Source organism: Microtus pennsylvanicus, chromosome X (assembly GCF_037038515.1).
Source record: "Microtus pennsylvanicus isolate mMicPen1 chromosome X, mMicPen1.hap1, whole genome shotgun sequence".
Taxonomy (NCBI): Eukaryota; Metazoa; Chordata; class Mammalia; order Rodentia; family Cricetidae; genus Microtus; species Microtus pennsylvanicus.
This window is the reverse complement of record NC_134601.1, coordinates 49,907,717-49,935,256: the sequence shown is the minus strand read 5'-3', so window position 1 is coordinate 49,935,256 and position 27,540 is coordinate 49,907,717. Positions and strand designations below refer to the sequence as shown.

At 40.7% G+C, this 27,540-nt stretch overlaps 1 protein-coding gene across 6 annotated transcripts in view; it reads left to right on the top strand.

Annotated features, from left to right (window-relative positions):
• The first annotated feature begins 8,324 nt into the window (after nucleotides 1-8,324).
• Stag2 (STAG2 cohesin complex component) overlaps nucleotides 8,325-27,540 on the top strand; it is a 124,776-nt gene continuing 105,560 nt past the window's right edge. For 2 of the 6 annotated variants that reach the window (XM_075958520.1, XM_075958516.1), the window contains exon 1: nucleotides 9,655-9,789. The gene's annotated coding sequence lies outside the window, so the exon portion shown is untranslated. Of the gene's footprint in view, nucleotides 8,665-9,124; nucleotides 9,269-9,654; nucleotides 9,790-11,138; nucleotides 11,407-27,540 lie in introns of those variants that run through there. The other 4 variants (XM_075958519.1, XM_075958515.1, XM_075958518.1 and 1 more) reach the window with 4 other exon arrangements.

Below are 27,540 nucleotides of genomic sequence, written 5' to 3'. Positions count from 1 at the left end.
TTCTTTGATCTAAAATAACCTTTTCTTTCTGTATCCTCTTTTGTTGGATACCTGCGTTGGCTGGATAACAGAGCTATTGTGTATAGTGCTGCAATAGACACTGATTGCAAGAATCTCTAGGACACGCGGGACTTGGGGTCCTTTGAGTAATAATCCACAAGTGGACCACATGGTAGATCTATTTTGAGTTGTTTCAAGAACCCCATCTGGGCTTCCAGAGTGGCTGAACTAGATTATATTTCCCTCCCACGGTGTGGAGTCCCCTCTTTGCCCACAAACTCACCAGCATGTGTTGTTTTCTTAACAACTGCCATTCTTATTGGAGTGGGATGGAATCTCAATGTAATTTTGATCTGCAATTTCCCTGACAGCTAATAAGGTTGAGTATGTTTTCATTTGTATATTGTGACTGCAATTTCTATAAGAACAAACAGCATAATTAATTTGAGGCAGTCTGGGCTGTACTAGAACCTACTTTGAAAAAAAAAAGACTGCGTCAAGATAGTACCTTTAAAGTAGTTGATGAGCTTGAATTGATAGGTCTTCTCTTGGTCACTGTTTATTGGAAACTGACACTAAAACTAATGGACGTGTCATTCTTTACAGATGTAAAGCCCGTGTTGTGTTTAACTACTTAATACTGAGAAGTAGGGTCAGTGACTAAAGTGTAAGGTGCTAATAGGAGTCAGTTGTTTAGTCTAGTCTTTCTCAAATCATTTAGTCAGTAGTTCTTCTTATTAATGTCCAGCGCTGAATCAGTTTGGGATGTACTTCTTTTTTTTTTTTTTTTTTTTTTTTTTTTGTTTTTCGAGACAGGGTTTCTCTGTGGTTTTTGGAGCCTGTCCTGGAACTAGCTCTTGTAGACCAGGCTGGTCTCGAACTCACAGAGATCCGCCTGTCTCTGCCTCCCGAGTGCTGGGATTAAAGGTGTGTGCCACCACCGCCCGGCTTGGATGTACTTCTTAGAGACAGGTTCATTTGTTAAAATCTGTACCTCTACTGTACATGAAAAAAACATTTTTATTTATTTGTGTATGTGTGTGTGCGTGCGTGTGTGTGTATGTGTGTGTGTTTGTGTGTGTGTGTGTGAGAGAGAGAGAGAGCAGTTGTGTGCCGCCACGCAGGTGCTGAATCTTCAGCAACAGAAGCAAGCAGATGCTCTTAACCCCGATCCATCTCTCCAACCCCCCAACACCTTTTCGTGGTGCTGAGGGTGGAATGCAAAGTTTCCACATGCTGGCCAAGTTTTCTTTTTTTTAAAAAAAATATTTATTTATTTATTTATTGTGTATACAGTGTTCAGCCTCCTTGTATGCCTACAGGCCAGAAGAGGGCACCAGACCCCATTACAGATGGTTGTGAGCCACCATGTGGTTGCTGGGAATTGAACTCAGGACCTTTGGAAGAGCAGGCAATGCTCTTAACCTCTGAGCCATCTCTCCAGCCCGCTGGCCAAGTTTTCTATCACTGAACTATATCCTCAATCTCCATAATCTCATGTTATGAAGTATAATATAATATTATTATATTTATAATATTTAAACTACAACTACATTTTTTATCATGCATTAGTTATTTTTCTGTTGCTGTGAGAAAATACCAGGACCAACGCAATTTACAGAAAGAGGAGTGTTTTTGGGTTTATGGTTCCAGAGGGTTAAGAGTTCATGACAGACAGGTATGGCAGAAAGAGCAGAAGGCTAAGAGATCATACCTCAACTACAAGCATGAATCAGAGAGTGAACTGGAAAGCGGAACAAGGCATTAAGCTCTCAAAGGCCACCTCCAAGGATTCACTTCCTTCAACAAGGCCAAAACTTGTAAACTGCTCCCAACAGCATCACTAACTGAAGATCCAGTGTTCAAATCCCTGCGCCTATGGGGACACATTTCTCATTCAAATCCCCTTACAGGGCTACTTACTTCGGTCTCAACTTCACAAAGCATCACACAGAACCAGCATTCTAAAATGATACCTTAAACATCTGACTTGTTCTCAGGATATCACATTCCTTCTTCGGGGCTGCATATAACCTTGGTGACTGGGCCTCTGACGTGCTGTTGACTTCGGGTCTTTTCAGTAAATACCTAGGGGTGGTACAGCTGGACCATATGGAGGATCTAATTTTAATTTCTTTTTTCTTTTTTTTTTTTTTGGTTTTTTTGAGACAGGGTTTCTCTGTGGCTTTGGAGCCTATCCTGGAACTAGCTCTGTAGACCAGGCTGGTCTCGAACTCACAGAGATCCACCTGCCTCTGACTCCCGAGTGCTGGGATTAAAGGCGTGCGCCACCATCGCCCGGCTAATTTTAATTTCTTTTGAGAAATCTACATACTTATTTTGTAGTGGCTGACTAGTTTACATTCCCAGCAACAACATATAAAGCTGTATACATTCCCACTAGTACTGTGTAATTGCCTTCAGTTCTTTTAACAGTGTTCCCTGTCTTCTGATCCCCATTGCCTGAATGAACTGTAGGTCTTATACTTCCAGGGGAAGATGGACACTCTGTTTTCACTTTACAGTTTTGTTCGCATGGCTTCCTGGGCAAGTGCTTTATCTTTTGTTTGTTTAATGGATACTATGCCATCTCAACTCTTCCCTTCCTGTGGGACTCTGCCACATTCTCCTTTGCTGTCAATCTTCTCTAACTCTTGTTTGGATTTATTTGAGCCTCATTCCCTTTTCTTAACAAATTCCAAGCTACTTGAGGTCAAGCACCTTCTTCAAGTATTTTTCCTATTAACAACCCCTAATGTACTGTGTATCTGGGCTACATGGGGCACTCGGTGAATACTTTTGAATGAAAAATCCAACTGGAATCAGAAATCTCTAGATAGACATTGTCCAATGCAGTAGCCACTATCCACATGTGACTATTTACATTTAAACCTTAATTTAAACTAATTAAAATAAAACTCCATTTCCTAGCTGCTCTAGCTACCTTGCAAGTACTCAATAGTGACATGTGATTACCACATCAGTGAACATAGTTATACAAATTGTCATCACTACAAAACATTTTTTTAAACAAAGTCTCACTCTGTAGCCTTGGTGGTCCTGGAACTCACTATGTGGAACTCACTATGTAGGCAAGGCTGGCCTTGAACTCACTGAGATCTGCCTGCCTCTGACTCCCAAGTGCTGGGATCAAAGGCATGCACTATTACTGCCAGACGCACATACCACATACACATACATTCTTGAATCTAGATTCTCTGAATGAGAGAAAACACATGATAGTTTGATTTGTGAATCTGGCTTATTTTGCTTAACATAATGATTTCAAGTTCCACTTATTTTCCCACAAATTACATAATTTCATACTTATGTATATGGTTAAGTAAAACTCCATCATGGTCATGATGTTTTTATCACATGTATTTATCCATTTGTCTGTTGATGGACATCTAGGCTGCTTCCATTTCTTAATTAAAGTGAACAGTGTTGCAGCAATAAACATGGGTATGCAAGCGTATCTTTAGAGTGATGACTTAATCCTTTGGAAAATGGATGGAACTGGGGATGATTTATGCTACGCCCAGAAGTACTATGGCGGGAGCATATGGCAGTTTTACTTTTAGTTTTATCAAGAATGTCCATGTGGATTTCCGTAGTTGCTGCACCAGATTTCATCTCCACCAAGCAGTGTGTCAAGCTTCCTCTTTCCTAACGTCCTCAGTAGCGTTTCAAAACAACGGCTTATTTTCTCTAAGTAAAGGAAATAGACCTATGAACAATAGAGATATTACTCCATCTGAGTTCACTGTGAGGAGTGATGAAATTTAGATGAGTGTGGAAGGTACCAAAAGCTACCGGAAAGATTTCATACTTTGTTCTTCAGATTTTCCCTTCCCTCCAAGCCTGAACTACCAGCATAGGTGTGTCCTGGAAGTTTGCTGGAGCTGTAGAATCGCACGTCTCACAAAAATCCCACACTACTTAAAACAAAACTGGCATTAAGGAAGATCCCTAGATTTTCCTTTTCTTTTTTTAAATTTTAGTGTTTGAGATAGGGTCTTTAGTGTTTGAGATAGGGTTTGAGTTCGGGCCTTGAGCTCCTGATCTTCCTGCCTCCACTTTTCTAGTACTTGTATTACAGGTATTTGCAACAACACCTGTCCCCTCAGGGGATTCTAGATCACCTAGTTGTTGTAGAAGCAGGACTGTAAGCAATGAGGGCCAATAAGAGATTGTGTAATTGAGCCGGGTGAGGCGGTGCATGCTTTTAATTCCAGTCCTCGGGCAGTAGAGGCAGGCAGACAGCTGCAGGTTTGAGGGCCGGTCTGTGGATTTACACAGTGAGTCTTTAAAAGATGTAATTTGCTTTAGATCAGGCTTTTTGTTTAGTGTTTCTTTGTGTAGTCCTGGAACTCACTCTGCTGACCGGATTGGTCTGGAACTGAGAGATCCACCTGTCTCTGCCTCCTGAGAGCTGGGATTAAGGCGTGTGCCATCACCGCCCGGTTTAGATCAGGCTTATAGGTATGGCTATTTCCTGTTGATGCCGTAGGTCAAAGGTCTGCTCTAAGTATTGCAACATCAGGATCTTAGTCAACAAGGAATGATAGGGATCTTGGAAATTAGTCATATCTAAGGTCATGAAAATGACTGTAACCTAGAAATTCGATGCATTTCTTTGATAAGGATACTTATCTTTCCACTAACAAGAGACTTTTTTCGCTTTTGTTATCTCTATGAATTCTTTTTGAGACAAAGTCTTCCTGTGCTGCTTAGTCTGGACTTGTACTCCAGTGCTCAAGGAATCCTCTATGTCAGGCTCCTGGGCAGACACATGCACCATTGTGTCTGGCTGAATATTTTTATTATATTTAAAAATTTTGAAATAGTGCTCACAAAGCCCTGCAAATATAATACAAAAACATTTCAAGTACCCTTCACACAGCCTTGTTTAATGATAATAGTAACCATAACAACAGTGCCCTGTCAAAAGCAGGAAATTAACTTTGATACAATATTGCCAGCACATGTATATATTTGAATTTCACCAATATTTCCATGAAATTGTGTGCAGCAACATGAAATTTTATTACATATTTCTTTTTTGTTTTTTCCAGACAGGGTTTCTCTGTAGCTTTGGGGCCTGCCCTGGAACTAGCTCTTGTAGACCAGGCTGGCCTTGAACTCACAGAGATTCACTTGTCTCTGCCTCCCGAGTGCTGGGATTAAAGGGGTGCGCCACCACCACCCAGCTTTTTTTAAAAAATGTATTTATATTAGAGTGATCAGCACAATCAAGTTATATAGTTGTTCAATTGTCACAAACCCTTTAATAGGAATCCCCATTCCCCAAATCTAATCTGTGCCAGCAATGAATCTATTGTGAACTGTAATTTTGTCAGTTTAAGAACATTTTACAATGGTAAAGTACTTGACTTAATTTTGTGCATTGTTTGTGTGTAGACATGGGACAGCCCAGGTGTGGTGGGGCCAAGGACATCTTGTACTAGGCGGTTCTCTCCTTTTACAATGTGGGCATTGAGGATTGAACTCAGGTCAGTAGGCTTGGCAGCAAGCACCTTTACCTGCTGAGTCATCTTTTCCCACCTGGTAGCCTGTAGCTTTATGAAAATGGATTTGCACATTTATACTAAATATAATAATGCCCATGAGAATCATTTAAATTTCCATGTGAATCAATCATTTCGACTCCTGAGTAATATTCCATATGTGTATGCCCACTTTGGTTAACCATTTTACCATTCGATGGCTATCTCGGTTGCTTCTTTTGTTTATCATGGATAAAGCTGCTATGAACATCTGCATATGTTTTCATGGAAACAAAGTTTTCATTTTTCTAGGATAAATGCTCAGGAGAAAGATTGCTGGTCATATGTTAGGACCATAAGAAAGTGACAAACTGCTGTGTGTGGTGGCATATACCTATAATCCCAGCACTTGGAAAACTCAGACAGCCAGGCGGTGGTGGCGCACATCTTTAATCTCAGCACTTGGGAGGTAGAGGTAGGTGGATCTCTGTGAATTCGAGGCCAGCCTGGTCTACAAATACAAAGTGAGTGCCAGGATAACCAGGGCTACACAAAGAAACCTGTCTTGAAAAACAAAAACCAAACCACCCCCCCCCCAAAATAACCCACAATAACAAAGACAGTTTTACATCATTAACATGTGCTGCTAGATATTAGTATAAATTTGCTACAGTTAATTGATATTATAGTTACTAATTTTCAGCAGTATTTTCCAGAAAATGAAAGCAAATTTGCAAGAGGACTTTTTAATTTTATTTAAACAACAGAAGTGTTCATAATAGCTCAACTGGTACACAGCCAAATTAGCACCTTAATTTCTAAAACTTAGGAGAAAGTGTACCACGTGCTATGTGCTGCTTTGAGGAGAACATCGTTTTCAGTTCATACTAAAACACTAAAAAATAAAACAGGAAACCATTTCCTTACAATTGACACAAGTTAACTACTAATTAGTGTAAAATCATTTGGCACACCATCCAATTTTTCTATTAGTTCAGGTAGAATTCTGTTGCAGCTGTAAAATTTTCACTGCTCCCAATTGATCTAGCTGCATCATTCAGAGACTTGAATCTATGAAAAACTGCATCATGTTCTACCGAAAAAGGTCTAGAAAAGAAATGGAAATTTATTCTGAATGACATTCCACTCCCTGATGCTTTACTGGTAAGTAAAAATGTTTAAGGCTTTGTTTTTTTTTGATTGGTATCTAGATGCTTCTGTTTAACTTTTATTGTTCATTTGATTAAGGAGACCATAGTTGCAGGAAAATGAATAATAGGCTCCGTGGCTAGAAGAACTAAGACCCAGATATGGAAAAAAATCTAATGTTAGGAATGCAAGGGGTCATTGCATCGCATTAGGAAAGCCCTAAGATTTGTGATAGGGTGGGGTGGCCACTATTTACTCAGCTTGTAATAGTTCTCATTTTTCTTATTACAAAATGTTTGAAACTGAATACTGAGGAAGATATTTTAATCAACATGTAAAAAATAAAACAGAAAAAATGAAACAGAAACAATTTTTAATCTGATGCTATTTTAGGTGGCTAGGGACTTCTGCAATGGCAATGGAAACACTGTAATTAATAGTTCTTTTCCTGTCCAAGGAGAAGAGGAGCCTGGCAGGGACAGGCGGCCATTCCTGAGTGTTCCTCACCCTGTCAGAGAGAGTTCTAGGCATTCAAAAGTTCAGTAGGGTGGACTGGAAACGAAGGGACAAAAAGAAAGTCCTCAGAATAAACATCCAAGGGTGATAAAGGGTCAAGCGAGTGGGAAAGAGGGCAAAAGGCTTTTGTGCCCTTCAAAATATTTGTAGGAGGGATAAGAGTAGATAAGGAACTTATTTGTTAACAATGTGGCAAGGCCACCTCCACAGTAGGCCAGAGTCTGGTAGTTTTCACAGGGCGGCTGCTAAGCCTGTCCCTTGCCTGTGGATTTTATGCCACTTTGATCCTGTCTCCTCTTCCACCCCCAAAGTTGCCAATAAACTGGTTGAGCAGCCGGACTGGCTTAGTAGCCTAGTTCCCTAAGTCTCCAAGAATTCGAGGATAGAGACACGTTTTCTTGGAACCTGCAGGAAGTGTGTGTGTGTGTGTGTGTGTGTGTGTGTGTGTGTGTGTGTGTGTGTGTGTGTATGACTATCTCCCAATCTCCCTGGTAAAGAGAATGAGCACCCTTTCTCTCATATGCGAAGCCAAAAAAAAAAAAAAAGCAAAGCAAAATTAAAATGTGAGCCACTGAATCCCGCTGGGATCAGGTGGCAGAGTTGGGCGCATTGGGTTCTTTGGGTGGGAAGTGAAGTGGGCATAGGGAGGCGGGGGAAGGGGGAGCTCTCTGGGGTGGGTGTGTTGGAGAGGAGAGCCTCGAAGGCTGCTGGCCTGCCCCTCTGGGGCCGAGCAGGGGCGGAGGAGTGGGGCGATCGGGTCGCCAAGTGTCGGGGTTCCCACGGTCCAGCTCAGGCGGACACCGACTGCTCCTGGCCTCCGGGCGACCTCCTCCCTGGCGCCGGCCGACATTGCCGCCACGGCCCCGTCCAGTCCGCGCCGGGAGGAAAGCGCGTCCCAACGAATGAGTAAGTGAGGCGCGGGCACGCCGCCTTGTTTACCCCACTCGGCGGCGCGCCCCTGCGGGCGCCCAGTTCACAAGACGCGTCAGAGACGCTGGAGCCAGCCGGGAGGCGCTCGCTCGTGATTGGTCGCCGCCAGGGAGGAGGATGCTGGGTGGGAGGGGCGGGGGCCGCGCGCTGCCATGGCGCCCCGCTGCCGCTAGATGCCGCTCCCTCCCAACAGGAGCTGGGCGCGGGTTCGTGGCCGACAGATGGCGCCTGCGCGTACCATTCGCCTCCAAGTCGCTTAAGAGCGAACACCCCAAACAATCCCGAAGCGCCACCAAAAAAAAAAAAAAAAAAAGAAAGAAAAAAAAAAAGAAAAAAAAAACCCCGCCGGATCCGACCGCCACTTTCAAAACCCCCCCACCGGTCTAGAACCGCGGGAGCTTCCGTCCCCGAGTAGAATTCAAGGGTGTAAAGAAGAGGAAGGGGAAAAAAAAATTCTTGTACCAGCCCAGGGGTGAAGGAGCCCCCGGCCTGAGACAGAAGGAAGGAGTGGGGGAGGCCAACAGTCTCCAGGCTGCCTCTGTAGACGCTGAGGGGGGAGGTAAGTTATAAAATGGCGGAGGCGAAGCTTCTAGAAGTTTGGAGGGGCACCCGGAGGGCGCGCGGCCCAGCGTGAGGTGTGTGTGCTTGCGACTGGGCGAAGAGAGCGTGCCGCTGGGGGAGGGAGGCGACAGGCCGGGCGTCCCGTCGCCGTTTCGCGGCCCTCTCCCTCGGCTTGGCGCGGGGCAGCCATGGAGTGAGCGGCTGTGTCCAGGCGGGGAGCGAGTCCTCGCCTCGCCCCCGCGTCTCCCCCTGCCTCTCTTCTCCGCCCCCAAGTCGCTACCCCAACACACTTGCAAGGAACTTCCAGGCTCCCCCCCCCAGCTCCCCCCCTTCCTGCCTACCTCCTCCCAGAGCCGCTTTTTAGCGCAGGACGCTTCTTTTCCACTACCCTCGCTGAAGCTTTTCTCCTGCCTCCCTCGCCCCAACTCTCCCTCGGGGCCTCCGCCGAGGACCCCCCCCTCCCCAATGGGTGGCCCAAAATGGAGAACGCGCAGCGGCGCAAGATGGAGGCTCCGCGCCTCCGCGTAGCGTTCGAGGTGGCTTCCTCTCCTCCGGGGGCTTCCTCCTAAGCAGCCTGGGGGAAGAGAGCCCCTAAACTGGAGGTGGGGTGGGGGTGCCATCCGTAGGGGGGGCGGCGGGAAGGCGAAACCGGGGAGGCCGCGGCCGGGTGTGTGTGTTGTCTGTGTGTGTGTGTCTGTGTGTGTCGGGGGGGGGGGAGCGCGTTGTGGTGGTGCGGGGAAGGAAGCGAGCAAAATGGTGGTGCTGGGAACCCGGGGGGAGGGGGGAGGGGAGGGAGAGCAGGCTAGCCAGTGTCTATTTGGGCCTCGGACCGAGGGAGGCGAGGGAAAATCTACTCTGCTCACACCCCTCCCTCGTCCCCCCTCCCTCCTCCCTCCTCCCCCCCTCCCTCCTCCCTTCCCCTCCTTCCTTCCCTCCTCTCCCCTCCCCTCCCCTCCCTCCCTCCCTCTCTCTCTTCCTCCCTTCCTAGAGAGGGAACAACATTCATGTGACGGGCCCCTCGGCTTCTCTCCCCCGCCCCATCATCTCCAGCGCGTGGTGGGGGAACTGCTTGGGCAAAGCGGTTGGCATCGATCTCTCCATCCTTTCCGAGGCCCCGACTTCGGTCAGTTTTCTTAGGGCACCAATTTTCGAAATAGGCTGGGGTCCGGCGGCGTCGGTCCCCTGCGCGTAGACCTTGCCCCGAAGGGGGCCCTGCCTGCCTGGCATGGGCGGAGGGGGGGGAAGGGCGGGAGTGGAAGGCTGTTTGTTGGGGGGTTTTGGCGCCACTTTTGTTTTAGTTTTAGTGCTGCTTTTTCGTTCCCACCCCCACCCTCGCTGTCTTTCTCAAGGCACGAACTGAGCTGATCCTTGCCCCAGGTAGGCAGCCTCTGTTTTCCCTCCACACTTTTATTCTTGCTCGAGGGCGACTTTCTCTTTTCTTCTCTCACAGATCCGGAGATCTGTGGACTGCAATTTTAGGAGGAAAAGGGTCGGATGGGCCATCGGAGAGAGAAGGTGTGGGAAACAGCATCAAGTAGTTCCGCAAAACTTTGAGCCCCGTTCCCATTTTCTTCTGGCCTAGAATCGTAAACGTATTGTTGATTTCGGCCTTTTTTTTTCCCCCTTTCCCTCCCGCCGCGAGAATGTCTTGTTTTGCCTTTAGGTTTTTTTTTTTAAATATATATATATATATATATATATATATGTATATATATATATATATATATATCTGTACTTTCGACATTTAGTTTCTGCTCCTCCTCGGTGTTATATGTCATTTTATTTTTAATCCTCAACGGTAATGGGTTATCGTGTGATTTTTCGTGCTTTGGTGCTCGACTTGAATTTTTAATATTGCATTAGTAGTTTCATCCGGTCTGGGAGACTTTCTCCTCCGTGGCCTAGGATGTTTTTTATGCTCTTGCCTACCCCCCCTTCCTCTCCCTCCTCCTTTCTTCTAGATGTAGTTTTTAAATTGAGGGTCTTGTTTTTTGATTAAATGATTATTTCCAGCTTCTGTGCTATGTCTATCTGAAACTTTTGATCTGTGGGGTTAGGTTTAAGTAAAGGAGACGCTTCTGTTGGTTTGCAATGGTTCCTTAAAATGCGCGGGCCGCCTCCTCGACCCCGGTAAAGCCCCCTCATCCCTTCACACTGGAGTGTAAATTCCGTACCCCCTTTCTCCCACGGACCGCCGTATTTCACAGCAGCCACACCCTGTATATATGTCTCTGTGGATTGGACTCATTATCAGCTTAATTTAGTGACTTAAACCACCATGATGGGACTTGCTTAAGCACGAAGCTTCTTTTCCTGTTTAGTCCTGGTGTTTAGTGTCCAAAGAGGAATAATCGAGGTTTCTTAATGAAACCTGGTGCGGTCCAAGCTTTGCCTTTTTTTTTTCTGTTGTCTTTTTTTCTACTCCGGGCTGTTGGCGGTGTCAGCACCGCTGCTGGGGGCGGGGGGTGGAGGGGAGAAAGAGTCGGGTTACCGAAGTGCGTCATTCCTGGCTCTAGCAGGGCCTGCTCGGGAGCTTGCTGGTGTTTGTTACTGTCCTCGCAGCACTTTCCTGCCAACCTTCTCTCTCTGCGTATTGGTTAGGAGCAAAAGCAGGAGGCGGTCTCCTAATTCTGTCTGGAGCCCAGTGCGTTGCGTTTAAGGGTATATGTGAACTTATATGTTTTTTTTTTGGATGGCCCTGGAAGGTGGATGCATTTCCGTTAAACGACGTACAATTCAGGTAGTTTCGTCTTGCTTTCATATATTTCTCAATGAACGGTGGGGTTAATTTTGAACATTTTAAACCACTTGCGTCAAAATGCCTGGTTTTCTTTCTACGTTGATATCAATCTATAATTAGGGATCAGAAGGACCAGTTAATGCATAAGTGTTGAGCGGTTTTTCAAGTGGTTGAATTGTAATTTCATGACACATTATGTTAAATAGTCTGGGTTTTTTTTCGGTTTTGAGATTAAGTGCTGCGTAGATTCCAGCTAATTGCAAATGTTTAAGTTCATTTTCACGTCATTTCTATTTATCCTTTAAAAATATAATTTAAAATGTACTTATTGGGTCTTATGGGCTTGATTAAAATTCGTAGAGATAATCATTTCTATGTTTTTAACTGAATTCTTAAATTTAACTAGCTATTAATTGTGCCGGGTTCTTTTACAGTAACATTGTAAGACGTTTGCCTCTTTAACACGTTACTTCGATAGTTTTGTTGCCTTGGGGTTATTCTCGGTGTCCTTACTGAGGACATCCGTACTCGTCTCCTCATTTTCTTTAAAGATAAGAGTAGGAGGACAGATGAAAAGAGAAGTGGCTGGGAGCTGATTATTGTAGCTAGCTGAGGTCAGAAGGGCTCATTGGTTACTTAGTCTACTTTTGTATGTGCTTGAAAATTTCTGTAGTTGATGTAGATTTTTGAAGAATAATTTCCAAGTTTTTACATTTTGATGTGCTGACTTTATATTTACATACCTAAGTTATTTACACGAAGCTTAGGCTTGTGTGTGGGTAATTACGTAATGCCTAGCATACCAACTTTCAAAAATATTTACACAAGCAGTATAGGGAAAACAAGGTAAATCCCCACAAGTTAGATAGACTTGAAAGGTAGCTCAGTCTCAGTGTGCTCTGCTTTTACTTTCCTTTTGATTTGCTTTTTTCTTGAAAATAGGAAATTCCATTTGTTGATTTAAAAAATTCTTCTTGGGTCTGTTTCATTAAGTTGGAGTTGCAGTGAGTCAGTATGAGAGGGATTTACTATTAATAGGAGGGGCTTTGGCAGTTGGAGTCAGCAACAGTGGAAGGGATTGGGGTGCCATAGGGAGCATTCCCAGTAGGAAGATTGACATGGCTGAATACAGTTTCAGTGTTTGGTGTTTAATGACTAGGTAGAGAAGTGGATTGGAAAAGAGATGTACTTATTAGCCATTCCTGCCCACTGTGACGTAACTGTAGTATTATAAGGTATCTGATACTGACAGGCAGGGTAGAGAGGGTTCTTCTCTTTAAACCAATAGCAAATTGTATGTTTACATATAAAATGATGTACTTTCTCCAACAATCTGCTCTTCTAATTACTTCAAAGTTGATACGAAAGCTATTACCTTGATTTCTTTTAAAAACATTTTCAATATTGCAATCAGCAATAAAAGTGCAATTAAAACTAAGACCCTTGGTCTCCTTTAAATAGTATATTTGCTCCCAAGTCCAAGGTAATTGCCTTGGTTTCTGCAATTTGGTATTATTCTATGTCAAGCTTATTTTGTTCCTGTTAGATGCATTTTTGAATAGCTGTTAAAGTTCTGAAGGGACTCCAAAGCGATGAATATTTTATTTTTGTGTTTGGTAAAACGTATTCCCCAATTATTATAGAAAATTTTTCTCCCAGTCTGGGAACAAACCTTTCTGAACTGTTATCATTATTTACAAGGATATTAAGGCAGATTCCTGGCTTCAAATTTTTATTCCTATGCAAATACCCTTAAGTAGATGGTGAAGATGTTGCATCAGATTTGATTTCTTGTGGTGAAGCAGTAGCTAAACTACCAAATCAACAAATTCTGAGTTTTGGCAGCCTTGAAATTGATTCTGAATTCTTAAACTCCAAATATGAAAACAATTTTAATGAAATTAAATTTGACATTTATTATTTGTATGAAGTAAAATTGGGGGCTTGGCCTAGTATCAGGCTCAAATCTCTTTCTTTGGGGATACAAGAGAAATACATATTTTAGAGGTGAAAATATGCCCTGATTACTTCAGTAATGTTTAATACTCTGCATGCTTGTCATAATCAGCACAACACTGTAAACAGTGGTAGCATTTTTATTTTGCTTCCAGTTCTTTATGATAGATGCAACCCTTCAGTTTTTGATGTTGAAAGATAATTTTTGAACCTAAGGTTTATATTAAAAGGGACAATTTGTTATTTAGAGGGGCACTATTTTGGACTTGGTATAATAAATAGGAAAGAAAAGGTATACTTCCAATTAGCAATGCACTGTTAGTGTAGCTCTCGTTAACTATTAGTGTATATTGAAATGTGATTGTTGGAGAATTAAAAGGAACTATAAAATTACACTGTTTAAAAGTACTTTGCATTTTCCTTTCTAGTGTTCACATTTACTATTTATTTATGCTCAGGGTTTTTCGTTTGTAGTTCCATACTGTGCCTGTATAGTAATTCTTTATGTATTTGTCTGTCACAGGTGGTAGATTTTGCATGTTCTGGTGGCAAAGATACGAAGAAATAAAATTGTTGGTTTGCTTTCTCAGTCTACTGAAGTGCATTTTTTGCATTTAATTTAACTAAATACATTTTTCTGTGTAAGTAATGTGGCTTTTTGGACTAGGTTTTGTGTATATTAAAACAAACAAATAAACGGAACATTTTAGCTTCTTTGCTAATCTGTTACCAGAAAAGTTTCCCCTGAATTAGGGTTTTTAATACATGTTTACTGTACTTCATTGATACTGATTAGTAGACGTTAGGAAATGAGTGTTGCTAGGCATAGTGGCTCACGCCTGTAGTTGGAGCACTTGGGAGGCTGAGGTAGAAGGATTACTGTAAATTTGAGGTCAGTTTGGGATACGTCTAATAGTCAGAGCAGCCTGGGGCTACTTTTCTGAGAGTCTATCTTGAAAGAAGAGAAAGTTGGTTAAGAGGTTAATCAAACTGTTTTGTTCTCTCTAGAGAAGGTGGATACAATGGTCTCTTTGCTTGTTTGTTTATTTTCAGACAGAATCTCCTTCTGTATCCCAAGTCTCTCTCAAATTTGTGATCCTCCTACTTGAGCCTTTCTACTGCAGGGATAATGGACATTTGCTGCCATGCTTGTATTTTTTTAATTGAAAAGTACATTATTAGCCTTGACAGGGTAAAGAGATTTCTATTAGCTCTCAATAACTTCTTGTAAAATTCCAAAATAAAATTCCTTTTTTTATTTTTAAAATAGAACTTAGATTTATTCTTTTTTTAAGATTTATTTATTTGTTTGTTTGTTTATTTATTATGTATAAAACATTCTGCCTGCATATATGCCCACACGCCAGAAGAGGGCGTCAGATCTCATTACAGATGGTTGTGAGCCACCATATGGTTGCTGGGAATTGAACTCAGGTTCTCTGGAAGAGCAGGGAGTGCTCTTAACTGCTGAGCCATCTCTCCAGCCCCTAAAATTCCTTTTAGAAATGAGCCAGCCTCAAGTAAATTTTCATTGAATGTGTAAGGCTGGAAAGTTGAGCTCTCTATATTTTTGCAAGAATAACTTTGCAGTAGAGTGTGATTTGTAATTTTTGAAACCTGAACTAATCTAAAAAATAATTTCAATGTATCTTGGATTTCTTTTGGATTATTATTAGTATTTTATGTGCCTAGGTGTTTTACCTGCATGTAAGTATGTCTACTACATGTACATGGTGCCTAAGGAGGCAAGTATAAGTTGTGGGATGCCTTGGAACTGAAGTTACAGAAGGTTGTAAGGTACCATGTGGGTGCTGGGAATTGAACCTGGGTCCTGTACAAGAGCAGTCAGTGCACTTAACCACTGAGCCATCTCTTTAGCCCCTTGGGTTCTCTTTGAGTGTTAGAAACCATGTTTTAATATGAACTCTCTCATAAACTTTGAAATAAGTGTTTTAAGGAATATCTTACAGATGAGGAAGTTGAGGTTCTAGGTAATAGTAAGTGACTTTCGCCAAATCACACCCTGATTAGCCTGACCTCAAATCCTTCATTCTTTTTTTGATGTTTAGAACTCAGGTGTTTCTCTTACTGAGTTTAGGTCTGCAATCCTCATTGCTTTAGTTTTATTTATAAGACCAAGACTTTACCATATATGATATAAGACAATCAGAGATCTTTGTTCAGGGTCAGATGAGTTGCTACAAGGCAAAAGTTCTACGATGGGGGGGCCATTGAGGTCTGGGTGGGTAAGGAGAACTTGCTCCCAAGGCTGCTGACCTGTTTTCTGTCTCTGCAGTCCTTGTGGTGGAAGGAGAGACTTGGCTTTTGCAAGTTGTCCTCTGAATTTGTATGCATGCACCATGTGAAGCCCTATGAGCTCCTTCCCCCCAAGTAGGTAAAGGTAAAAAGGTTTTTTTGTCCAGGGTTTCACTATGTAGTTCTGGTTTTCCTGGAATTTATGGGTAGTCCAGGTTGGCTTTGAACTCACAGAGACCTACCTGCCTCTGACTCCCATGTACTGCACCATACCTGTTGGTAAAGGTTTAAATAAAAAGATTAAAGAAGTTCCATATTTTATTTTAAGCTAATAATCAAAGTAATTGAAATCTGAGTTTTAATATTGCTTGAATATGATCACCAAATTTCATGGAATGTTAAAGTCTTGGTGTGAGCAAAGGTTTCTATTTTCTATGATGCATAGAATAGTTACATATTTAAAAAAATTCTTTGTTATTTATATTGTATGTGTCTAAAGATAGTTTCTGAGTCATTCAGCTTGTTTAGAAGTTAGGTTTTAATTAAAAATTTAGGTTAGGGGACTGGAGAAATGGCTCAGAGCACCCATTGCTTTCACCAAGGACCTGGGTTTGGTTCCCAGCACCCACATGGTGCCTCACAACCATTTTTAACTGGGGATTCTGACATTGGCTTCTGACCTCTGAGGGCAGTGGACATGCATGTGGTGGGTGAACATGCATCCATACAGGCAAAACACTCAGACACATGCAGTAAATAAACATGAATAAATACAATTTAAAAATGAGGATAATCTAATCTTTTCATAAGCTTGAGTTTTTCTTACCTAGAGAAATTATAGACTCTGGCTTTAGTGGAGATGAGGTAAGATTAAATATATATATAGCATGTACTTTCTTTGTGTGTGTCAGCACATGCTTTTCATGACCATGAGTCAATTTATGCACATCTGTTGATCATTCCTTTTCATTACATACTTCATCTTCAGGAAATATTTTTTTTTGAGGTGATAAACAGTCTTCTTTGACCTAGACTCTTGCAATATTGAGTATTTTCATCCATATTTTAATCTTTGTATTCCATTAATACCAACAACTAATGTTCCATGACCGAATTATAGCCCAAGGTGCCCATTATATGCAATTATTTGTTTCTCCTGTTTGTCTTGAAAAAAGGTGCCAGAAATGTTCCTCAGTTTTCTGAATTCTGTAGTTAACCTGAAGAACCGTGGTTACAAATGTTACTAATATATTGAGGCTTGATTGGACTGAAAGCAGATTTATTTTCATATTATTTGCTTGCTAAGAATTGAGATATAGCCTCCTAAAAACTTAATGTGTGATAAAATAAGAGTACAGTTGATGATATTGCCATTTCTTTGGTAAATTGTTTAGTATTTGATTTCAAGCAGTTAGTGCTGCTGAGTTGTTTTAAAAAAATTGAATGTGGGCCAGGCGGTGGTGGCGCACACCTTTAATCCCAGAATTTGGGGGGCAGAGGCAGGTGAATCTCTATGAGTTCAAGGCCAGCCTGATGAACAGAGCAAGTTCCAGGACAACTGGAGCAGTTACACAGAGAAACCCTGTTTCAAAAAAACAAACAAAAAAGTTGAATGTGGAAAGTTAAATGCATAATTTAATTTGTAAGAAGGAATATTGTAGGAGCATTTTCATTACATAATTAAAAAATCTTTTCTAAAAAAGACATTGATAGTAACTAACAGTAACTGAACTCTTCTTATGCCAGGTACTATTACAAATACTTCATGTGTAATGATAATTTCATTAACCAATGAGGTATTACAACTACATGGTTCTTTCTTGCCTTCCTTTCTTTGTTTCTCTGTGTTCCTCCCTCCCTCTCCCCACCTCCCTCTTTTTTTTTTTTTGAGCCTAGGTAGCTCTGGCAGTTCTAGACTTCACTATGTAGCCTGAGGCCTGTAATTCGGAGATCTGCCTGTGTCTGCCTCCCAAGTGTTGGGATTAAAGGTTTGTGTTACCATGCCCACCCTATAGTACAAGGTATTTTATTAGGTAGTCTCCACTAGCCTAGAATTTACTGTTTAATCCAGGCTGTCCTTGAACATTGTGCTTTTCCCTCTTTACCTTCCTGAATGCTGGAATTAATAGGCACACCCTGCCAAACTAGGGAACTTTTGAGAGTAAGAGAGGTCAGTACTCAGACAGCTTGCTGAGATAAGAGCATTAACTAGGACTGTTTCAGAGAAACTGGGGTATATGATGACCCTTTTACAGAAGAGGAAACATGAAGGCCTAGTAACTTGCCCAATTACTTATTGGTAAGAAGGGATTCCAAATCCCTTTAGAGATTTATGTGGTTATGAAAGTGATTTAAATTACTGTAACTTGCTATACTCAGAGAGTCTGCTAATTTTTATTCTTTGGGGTAAGTTTTTGTTGGTACAGTGGTAGTAAGTAGTTAAAGCAAGATAGCATTGTTTTTTAAAACCCAGGAGAATTCTGGCATACTGTTTTGAAGTTGTTAGATTAGGGTGATTATATATGTCTTACTTAATGTTAAAAAGCAACTTTCTTGAATTTTACCGAAGTGAAACAAGTCAAACACCAACATAGCAGCATCTGAGTTTAATTTCTTTATGTATTATTCATATTTCCTTTATCATTTTGTGTTAACTATTGATGCTATATTTCATAGAGTCCTTCTGAGAAGATAAGAGAATGGTAATGTTTGGGACTAGGGAGAAATGGTATTAAAACTAAAGAAAATGCTCTAGTTTAGAGACTTGCCTGAAGTTAACCTGATCCTGTAACAATTTGAGAGTTAGGACCTACAGAGAAGCATGTATCACTTCAGAAATAAAATAGTTCTCTTTGGGATGGGATGCCTGGTAGAGCTGCTGCCGTTAGCATTTCTAACACCCAGTCCTCTAGCCCCCCTCCTCAACCCTACCACTCCTTACTTTTGTGATAGTTTTTGCATTGATTTTATATTTCTGGACTGTTCGTGTATGTGGTATCTTCCTGCCAAATAACTGAATATGAATTCAAATGTAGAGAAATGATTTGGGTATAATTGCGGCCAAGGAATATTTTTGCTGAGTGTGGGTGGTAAATATTTGATATTTCTGCTTTAAAATTTATTTTGGTCTTTTTTTTGGTGAGACAAGGTCTCTCTACACAGCCCTGCCTGTCCTGAAACTCAGTATGTGGACCAGGCTGGCCTCGTATGCAGGGATCCATCCACCTGTCTCTGCCTACCAAGTTCTGGGGTTAATAGCATGAGCCACCATATGAGATCTGATCTATTTTTTCCTCTTTTCTGTTTGTTTGTCTATCTTTTGAGATAGGTTTTCTTTGCATAGTCCTGCCTGTCTTGGAACACTGTAAGCCAGGTTAACCTCAACTCAGAGATCTGCCTGCCTCTGCCCCTCAAGTGCAGGGATTAAAGGTGTGTGCTACCTCTTTCCCTCAAGGTCGGATCTTGAGAGGTTTCAATTTTGTTTACGCAGTTGAATGTTTAATATTTCATTGGTAAATAAACTTGTTCATTTTTGTAGATTTTGTTGCAGTCACTATCTTACCAATAAGATCGAGTTACTATTCTGTATACTAATTTGCTTAGTTTGTTGAAATTGAACAAGAAAACAACAGGAAGAACCATGACATTTCTGATCAGACAAGGAATTTGTTGACGGCATTGTGACCTGGGGGCAAAGGTTTTTTGTTTATTTGTTTTTGAGACAGGATTTCTTGTCTGTCCTTGAACTAGCTTAGAACTCACTGTGGTTCCCCGGCCTCTGCCTTCCTAGTGCTCGGATCACAGGAACGCTCCAGTTAAAGATAAATATTTAAGGTATCTAAAATAATGCAGTAAAAATGTATTTTAGCTTTTAAACCTTGTGTGTAGCCAGGTGGCGGGGCAATGGTGCACTACCTTTAATACAAGAACTTAGGAGGAAGAAGCAGGCAGATCTCTCTCTTGAGTTTGAGGCCAGCGTGGCCTATAGATTGAGTTCTAGAACAGCCAGGGCTGTTATACAGAGAAACCCTGTCTAACAAAAACAAAAACAACAAAGCAAACATAAGCCTCAGTGTATGTGTAGTACAGTTTCACTAGTACTGGGACATGATGTGCGTTTTTTTTTTTTGTGATGTTGGAAATTGAATCCAGGGTCTCCTGCACACAACATAAGATATTATGTGTGCATTTCATCATTTATCAAAGATTTGCTATTAAATCAGTAGAGATTTATCCTAATCCCTTAATAATATTATTAGTTGGACTTTGTCACAATAAAAATGTATAAAATGTTATTTATTTGAGATAAGGTTTCACTGTTTATCCCTGGCTAGCTTAGAACTATGTAGAGCTCAGAGATTCATTTCTGTCTCCTTAGTGCTGGGATTGAAGGTGTGTGCCATCATGCATGGCCAAAGTTCTTTAAAAAAAATTGTCCTGTAGAGTAAGTATAAGGTTATGTAACCCCCTTTGTCCTCAATTTTTGTGATCCTCCTGTCTCAGTCCTCCAAGTGCCAATATTAGAATGTGTTGCCATTTTTTGCTTTTCTCTTGTATTGTAGTGCCTGAGATAGGACTCAGGGACTTGTCTATGTTAGACCACCATTTTGCCACTGAGCTATACTTTCTCCCTGTCATCAATATAGTTTTGACAGAGTATCCTTAATTTGAAAGAGTGACAGTTATTTTTAAAATATGCATCTTGCTATGAAAATTTTTAGAAGTAACAAGAGGATGCTAATTTACCTTGGAATGCTCATCTTTGGTGGTTAATAGATGCCATGATTGTTCCTTATAGCATTTACCATTCAAAAATTTGAGGTCTTTCAATTGGTTTTATGTTTCTGTGTAAAAGCAATAAGCAATGAAAATTTTGTTTGTGGGATGCAGTGACTTGGGCCTGTACTTGGGAGACTGAGTCAAAAGGATTTTAGGAGCCTAGAAGTTTGAGGCTAGTTTTGACAACAGCACCACTATTTTTTTTTCAAGACAGGGCTCACCGCAACAGCCCTGGCTGCCCCAGAGCTCACTCTGTAGACCAGGCTGGCCTCGAACTCAAAGATCTTTCTCTTTCTGCCTCATGAATGCTGGAATTAAAGGTATGAGACACTACTTCACAGTTTTTTTTTAAAGATAGGACATTACTATGTAGACTAGGCTTGCATGGAACTCTCACACAGAGCGCTGCTTGCCTCAGCCTTCTGAGTGCCAGGATTAAGGACATGTGCCACCCTACTTGACTTTATGTCAGGTTCTTACTGTGTGATTTTAAAATGGAAATTTAACACATGCATGTGGTTTCTTTTTCCCCCCTTTTCTCCCCAGTTCTGGGAATTGAACATGGGGCTTCAAAGGTACTAGACCTTTAAATTTAAATGTTCTGCCATTAAGCTGTATCCCCATTCCTGCTCCAGTCTTACTTCATTTTTTTCTAAAAACTATTATTGTTATTTTATTTTATTTGTTTTTTTTTGGTTTTTTGAGATAGTATTTTTGTGTGTGTGTGTGTGTGTGGCCCTGGATATCTCATAACTGGCTGTGTAGACCATGCTGGCCTAAAACTCACAGATCCTCCTGCCTCTGTCTCCTGAGTGCTAGGATTTAAAGTGTGTGCTGCCACTGCCTGGCCTGTTTTTGTAAAAAATGAATTCTACTTATTGGCTGGAGAAAAGTTTCTATGCTCAAGAAGAACACTTGTCTGTCTTGCAGGTTTCTGTTCCCAGCACCAACATGGTGGCTCATAACCAACTTCAACTCCAGTTCCAAGTGATCCAGTACCTTCTTCTCACCTCTGTGGGCACCAGGTACATGGTGCCTATTTATGTATGAAGGCAAAACATTCATATACATAAAATAAATATATATGAGTGTTTTACCTGCGTGTATGTCTGTGCATTATGTACGTGACTGGTGCCCATGGAGACCAGAGAACATTGGATCTTCTCGAACTGTAGTTACAGATGGTTGTGAGCTACCATATGGGCTGGGAATTGAACTTGGGTCCTCTGAAAGAGCAGTTAATATTCTTAACTGCTGAGCCATCTCTCCAGCCCCTTGTTCTGTTTTTGAAACATGGTCTTAGTAACTCAGGCTGGCATTGAAATTGCGGTGTAGCTGTTTCCTGGTTCTCCTGTGTCTCCCTTCCGAGTGCTAGGATTACAGGTATGTCCCCCACACCTGGCTTTTAAAGATAGACGAGTAATGGTTTTAAAAATGGTTTTGAATCATTTTTCGGGATTGAACCTACTGCCTAGCACATTTGAGGCAAGTACTTTACTACCGAGAAAAGTCCTCAGTCTTCTTTTTCTTGTGGTTTTTTTTTTTTTAGACTGGGTTTCTCTGTGTAAAAGCTCTGGCTGCCCTGGAACTAGCTCTGTATAGACCAGGCTGGCTTCAAACTCACAGAGATTCCACCTGTCTCTGCCTCCTGAGTGCTGGGATTAAAGGCGTGTGCCACCACTACCCAAGTATTCATTTTGTATTTTCATTTTTCACTTTGGTTTCTTATAACGTTAACTTTGAAATTCTTTAGTAGAGTATATAATAGTAGATTTGCTTTCGATGTATTATACATACATGTATTTGATAATCTCCTAGGATTCTATATATTGCTTGCATGTTTGAACATGTATCACTTGGTGCCTGGTGTCTCGAGGCCAGAAGAGGATATCAGTTCCCATTTAACTGAAGTTACATCATGTTGTGAGTCACCATGTGGTTGCTGGGAATCAAACCTGTGTCCTCCGGAAGAGCAGCAAATGCTAAGAGTTGAACAATCTTTTTAGCCCTTTAGATCTTTTCATTTTCAAATAGGGATGTATGATATCCCGCTTTCTTAGATATCTTTTAAACCCCCTCATTTTTAAAGCAGAGACTTAGCAGTGTGTCTTCTGCTTTGTAGCTGATTTTCAAACTTTATGGCAGTTAGACTTTGGCTAAAAGAAGACATTTAATATTCTCTTATTTAAACAGTATTTCATGTCTTAAAGAAATAGTATTAGAGATAGGGACATTTGAGAATTTCCATTCTATGTTACAGGAGAGAAAACATGGGAAACATTAGCAAAGCTCTAATATTTTTCCACTGGGATATGTTCCTTCCTGCTTCCAGCACTCATTCAGGCCAGAAGACATTCCTTTACCTCGGGCAGGAGAATTGAGAAAGTGGTGGTGTAGCTATGGCTCATGGAGAAGTAGAAATATGCTGTTACATTTTTGAAAAGCAAACTTTTCAGTGACATGGATTTTTTTTCCTCCTGGAGAATATGTACTTTCTTGAGTTTAGACTATCAATGCATAAAGTACTTACATTCATTGAAAAATATTTAGTAGACTTTAAGATTTGGATGTTCTAAATGTTCTTGAAAATTGCAGAGAAATGAGTTAGATATGGTGGGATTTTAAAGTTCCTTTAATAGGTAATGAGCTCCTAATCCTTTGAAATGAGACTGAGGCAATTAACAGAGTGCTATAGAAAGAATGCAAATCTAATGAGGTAATTGTGTAATGGTAAATATGGCATGTATAAACGTTCAGTGTTGGTGAATATCCAAGTTTATTTCTTACAACTAGATTGTTGCCTTGGTCAGTTTTTGAGCTATGTTTTTAAAATCTCATTTCAAATACTTGTTTCAACTTATAGGGTATGTTATTCAGGTTCTCAAATGGTAATTGAATTAAAATTTTAGATCTTCTACAAATGTAGTTCTCAGTTCTTGTTTTCGTATTCAATAGCTGTATATTATAAAGGATTTAGTCAATTATCAGTTTCCTCTAAGCTGGCTTTGCAATGATAATTTTTATCTGACAAGGTATCATTCACGGCATTATCTTAGTACATGGGACTATATAGTAGGTTCCCTAACATTGGACGTTGGCTTCTTATAATAGCCTGTGAAGTAGTTGATGGCTTTTCACTTACTCAAATTCAGAATGGTTAACATGATTTGCCTAAGATCACTCAGCTAAGAAGTGCTTACTTTTGAATCCAATTCAGCCGAATTTCAGAACATATCTTCCCATGGTGATACACTGCCTCCCAGTGGGATGATTTATAGATTTCACGGTGATGCCTTCTTTGGGGAAAGATATAAAAGGAGACTAGGACCCTAAATAGAGGAGGGTTAAACACCTCTGACTAGTTAGACAATTTAGTAGTAGGCTTAGGAAGGAGAAAGGCTTATTTTCTCCTGAGACTTGGTGAGGATAAATTGCTCTTTGTCTAAAGTTGTACATGTATTATATTTTTCATGAAGATGACTGGCATGTAAATAAGAGTGAATAGAAGAGATGGTAAAGTTCATGTTTTAGTCCTTAGTAAAATAATAGTTGAACTAATTTTAAGTAACGTTTTTATAACATAAGCTGAAACGAAAGAATTGTTGCCATGCAAGTGTGGCTTTCCCACTAAAGGACAGTATTTTTTGACTAACATACATACAAAATTGTAGGTTTCATCATGACATCTTCATATGTTTGTCATCACACTCCCTTCTTTTTATCCCCTTCTGCTATTGCTTTCTCTGGTACTTCAGGTCCTAACTCAGACTGGCTCCTTCAAGGAAAATAATTCTGGAAATAATCTGTTTTGATAAATTGGTCTAAATCAGATAACACAAAGGTACGAGGTTTTGTTTTTGTTTTTTTCATTTTCCCTTTGCCTATCTTTTTTTCCTCATTGGCTTCTTCTACCCCTGGCTCAGGATGGGGAAGAACCCAGGGCTTTGAGAATCCTGGTCAAGCACTCTCAGCCCTGCCCCTAACCCCAGCCTCTCTTTGCTGTTCCTTTCCACCTCCAGAATTTTTTACGTTTTCTAAAGTTTTCAAGTATTTTAATGGTGCTTCCCCTATTATATTTTTATGCCTTTAACAGTAGTTATGTTAGACACTGAAAGTATGGGACAGTTAATCTTTCCAACTGATGTAGGTACTGCTACTATTTCATATTTACTAGTGATGAACTCAGGTACTGCTGATAAGTGGATATTCATGTGAATACTTTTCCTGGCAGTATATTTTAAATCCTATGTTAACTATGAAGAGTGTTTTGACATCCTTAAAGGAATTGTCTTGTTCTTCATATGCACATGGGATTTATTTAACTTGCCTTGGAGGTTATTATAGTGGTGAGGTAAGAATCCTTGATCTGGCCAGGCGGTGGTGGCACACGCTTTTAATCCCAGCAGGGAGGCAGAGGTAAAGAATGGATCTCTGTGAGTCCGAGGCCAGCCTGGTCTATAAGAGCTAGTTCCAGGACAGGCTCCAAAGCTACAGAGAAACCTTGTTTCAAAAAAACAAACAAAAAGAATCCTTGACCTTTGTGTCAGATAATATGCTGAGGGATTTTTTGGCATAAGCCCTGAGATTATGAATATTAATCTCATTTATCCAGTATATTCCTTGTATCAGATGCTATTTTGTTATACGGTAAGAAAACAGAGCTAAAGCAGTTAAGTAATGGAACTGGAGAGATGGCTCAGTGGTAGGAGCACTTGCCTGTCTTACAGAAGACCTGAATTCAGTTCCCAGTATCCTGATGGTGGCTCACAACTATCCATAAACTCCAGTTTCAGGGTAGCCAGTGCCCTTTTCTGAACTCAGAAGAGCCCTTTAGTCATAGCATAAAAATGAATAATGTCCCTTGCTCCTAGCCCTCCATTTTCTCCTTTTTGTAGCTCTTGTCAACATCAAACATACATTTACATGGGTTATCTGTTTTCTCACATTAATGCAAACTCTATGAGAACAAAGTTATTTGTCAGTCATGTTTGTTGCCTTAACTCTTAACACTTAGAACTGGGCTTTGGACAAAGCAAGTCTTTAGTATTTGTTGATTGAATGCTTCATATAGTTTCCTGAAACACACAGACTATTTTCAAGCTGATTTTGAAGTAAATTAACTGAATCTTTAGTAGGCCTGAGTGAGATACTCGATCCTCTTGAGCTAGAGGTGGGAAGACAGTTAACTCTTACTAGTTAACTTTTCCTAGTCTCATGAATTGCCTTGAGTTCCAGGAGGAGGATTTGGCATCAGCTCAGTTCCTAGGCTCTGTGGAGCCTTTTACTCTTTGTCCAGGTTTGCCTTAAAGCTGCTTCTCTATACCGTCATAACTTTAATTCATTCTGTCATTCTGTCTAAAGATTCTTTGTATAATCATTTATAGTGTGTTTGTGATGTGCCTAGAATTGAGCTTAATTTACAACAAGTGGGGTTGGCTTTAAATAGGATATTTTAGTAGAAAATAACAACATATAGACAGATTCCTAGATAATTTGAATATGCGTGTACATTATAGAAATATAATATGCTGAAGTTAAAAATGTGTATATTAAAAATGTGTATATTTGATAGCACAGTGTGCTGATGTCTTTAGAGGATTTTGGGGGTGGAGGGGCCTTCGAGACAAGATTTCTCTATGTAGCCCTGCCTGTCCTGGAATTCACTTTGTAGACCCCAAACTCAAGAGACCCACCTGGCTCTGCCTCCCAAGTGCACGGATTAAAGATGTGCCATCAATGCCTGGTGTCTTTAAAGTCAGGTGTCTCACTATGTAACCAGCATGGCCTCTTGAACCTATAGAGATCTCCATGTTTTTGTTGATATACCTTTTTTTGTGTTTGTGCTTCTCAAAACAGTTTTTTTTTGTGTGTGTTTTTCTAGACAGGGTTTATTTATAGCTTTCGAGCCTGTCCTGGAATTCACTCTGTAGACCAGGCTGGCCTCAAACTCAACAGAAATCTGTTTTTGCCTCCTCAGTGCTAGGATTAAAGGTGTGCACCACAACTGCCTGGCTCAAAACAGTTTTTGTTAAAATTTTTATAGTTTGTACAAGTTAGTAATACTGTGCTGCACTCTGAGATCTTAGTGTTTATATTTTGGAGAGAAAATGTAAATATGTCAATCTTAAACTGATAGCTTGTGGCAGAATTTCAGTATAGATAAGAGGAGGAGATACATATTGGGGGTTTTGCTATCTATAGAGTACATTGTTTAGTTGAGGAAAGAACTTAACAGAGTGCCAGGGGTATAAACTTTATAACCAAGCAGGAGAAAGTGAGAAAGTCTAGGATTAATGTAACATACAATCCATAAGCATCTCAGATTTGAATGGACTACAGATGGCATGTTCTTCCATCTGGGAGATGCTTCTAAAATGTATACAGTATAGACTTTTCTTCAAATTATGTCAAGTTAAAATTACTTTTTACGTTGATATAATTAACAGTTACCCTTATGGAGATTGTTTTCCTTGTGGCATCTAATGGGAGTTGGGTTCTCCCAGACTGAATCCCAGGTTACTGTGAAGAATTACATTGAAACATGGTCAGAGATAGAAAGGGAGGCTGTATCTGATTTAATACATTCTAAATGTCAAGTCGAATATTGTTGGAATTACCTTGTGTGAAACGTTTCTATTAGTGTGTATGGTCCAAGAATTGATTGTACTTAAAAATACACGAGTGGTATTAGGATAATGCAATGTAATTTGATATCTTCAGATTAGCTCTCACAAATATGATTGAACTTTCTGGAGTCTGTTTTGAAAATGAAAGCCAGTTTTTTTCCCTTTGTAAATCCATGTGAAATAAGTGTATAGGGAACCACTTTAGTTTTTCGAGAAAAACACTTGAAAGTTTTTGATGAAAGCTTCTTAAGGTTGAAATAAAGCTAGTGATGAGTGTCTTAGGAAATTTTATTTTTCTGTGGCCTAGAGAGATGGCTCATAGGTTAAGAGCGCTTGCTGCTCTTAAAGAGCATCTTAATTCAGTTTCCAGCACCCATATCAGGAAGAATGGCTCACAACTATGTGTAACTCCAGCTCCAAGGAATCACTCATCCTCTTCTGGACTCAAAGAGTGCTGCACTCACATGCACTTACCCTACATAAACTTATGTGCATAATTAAACATAAATATTAAAGA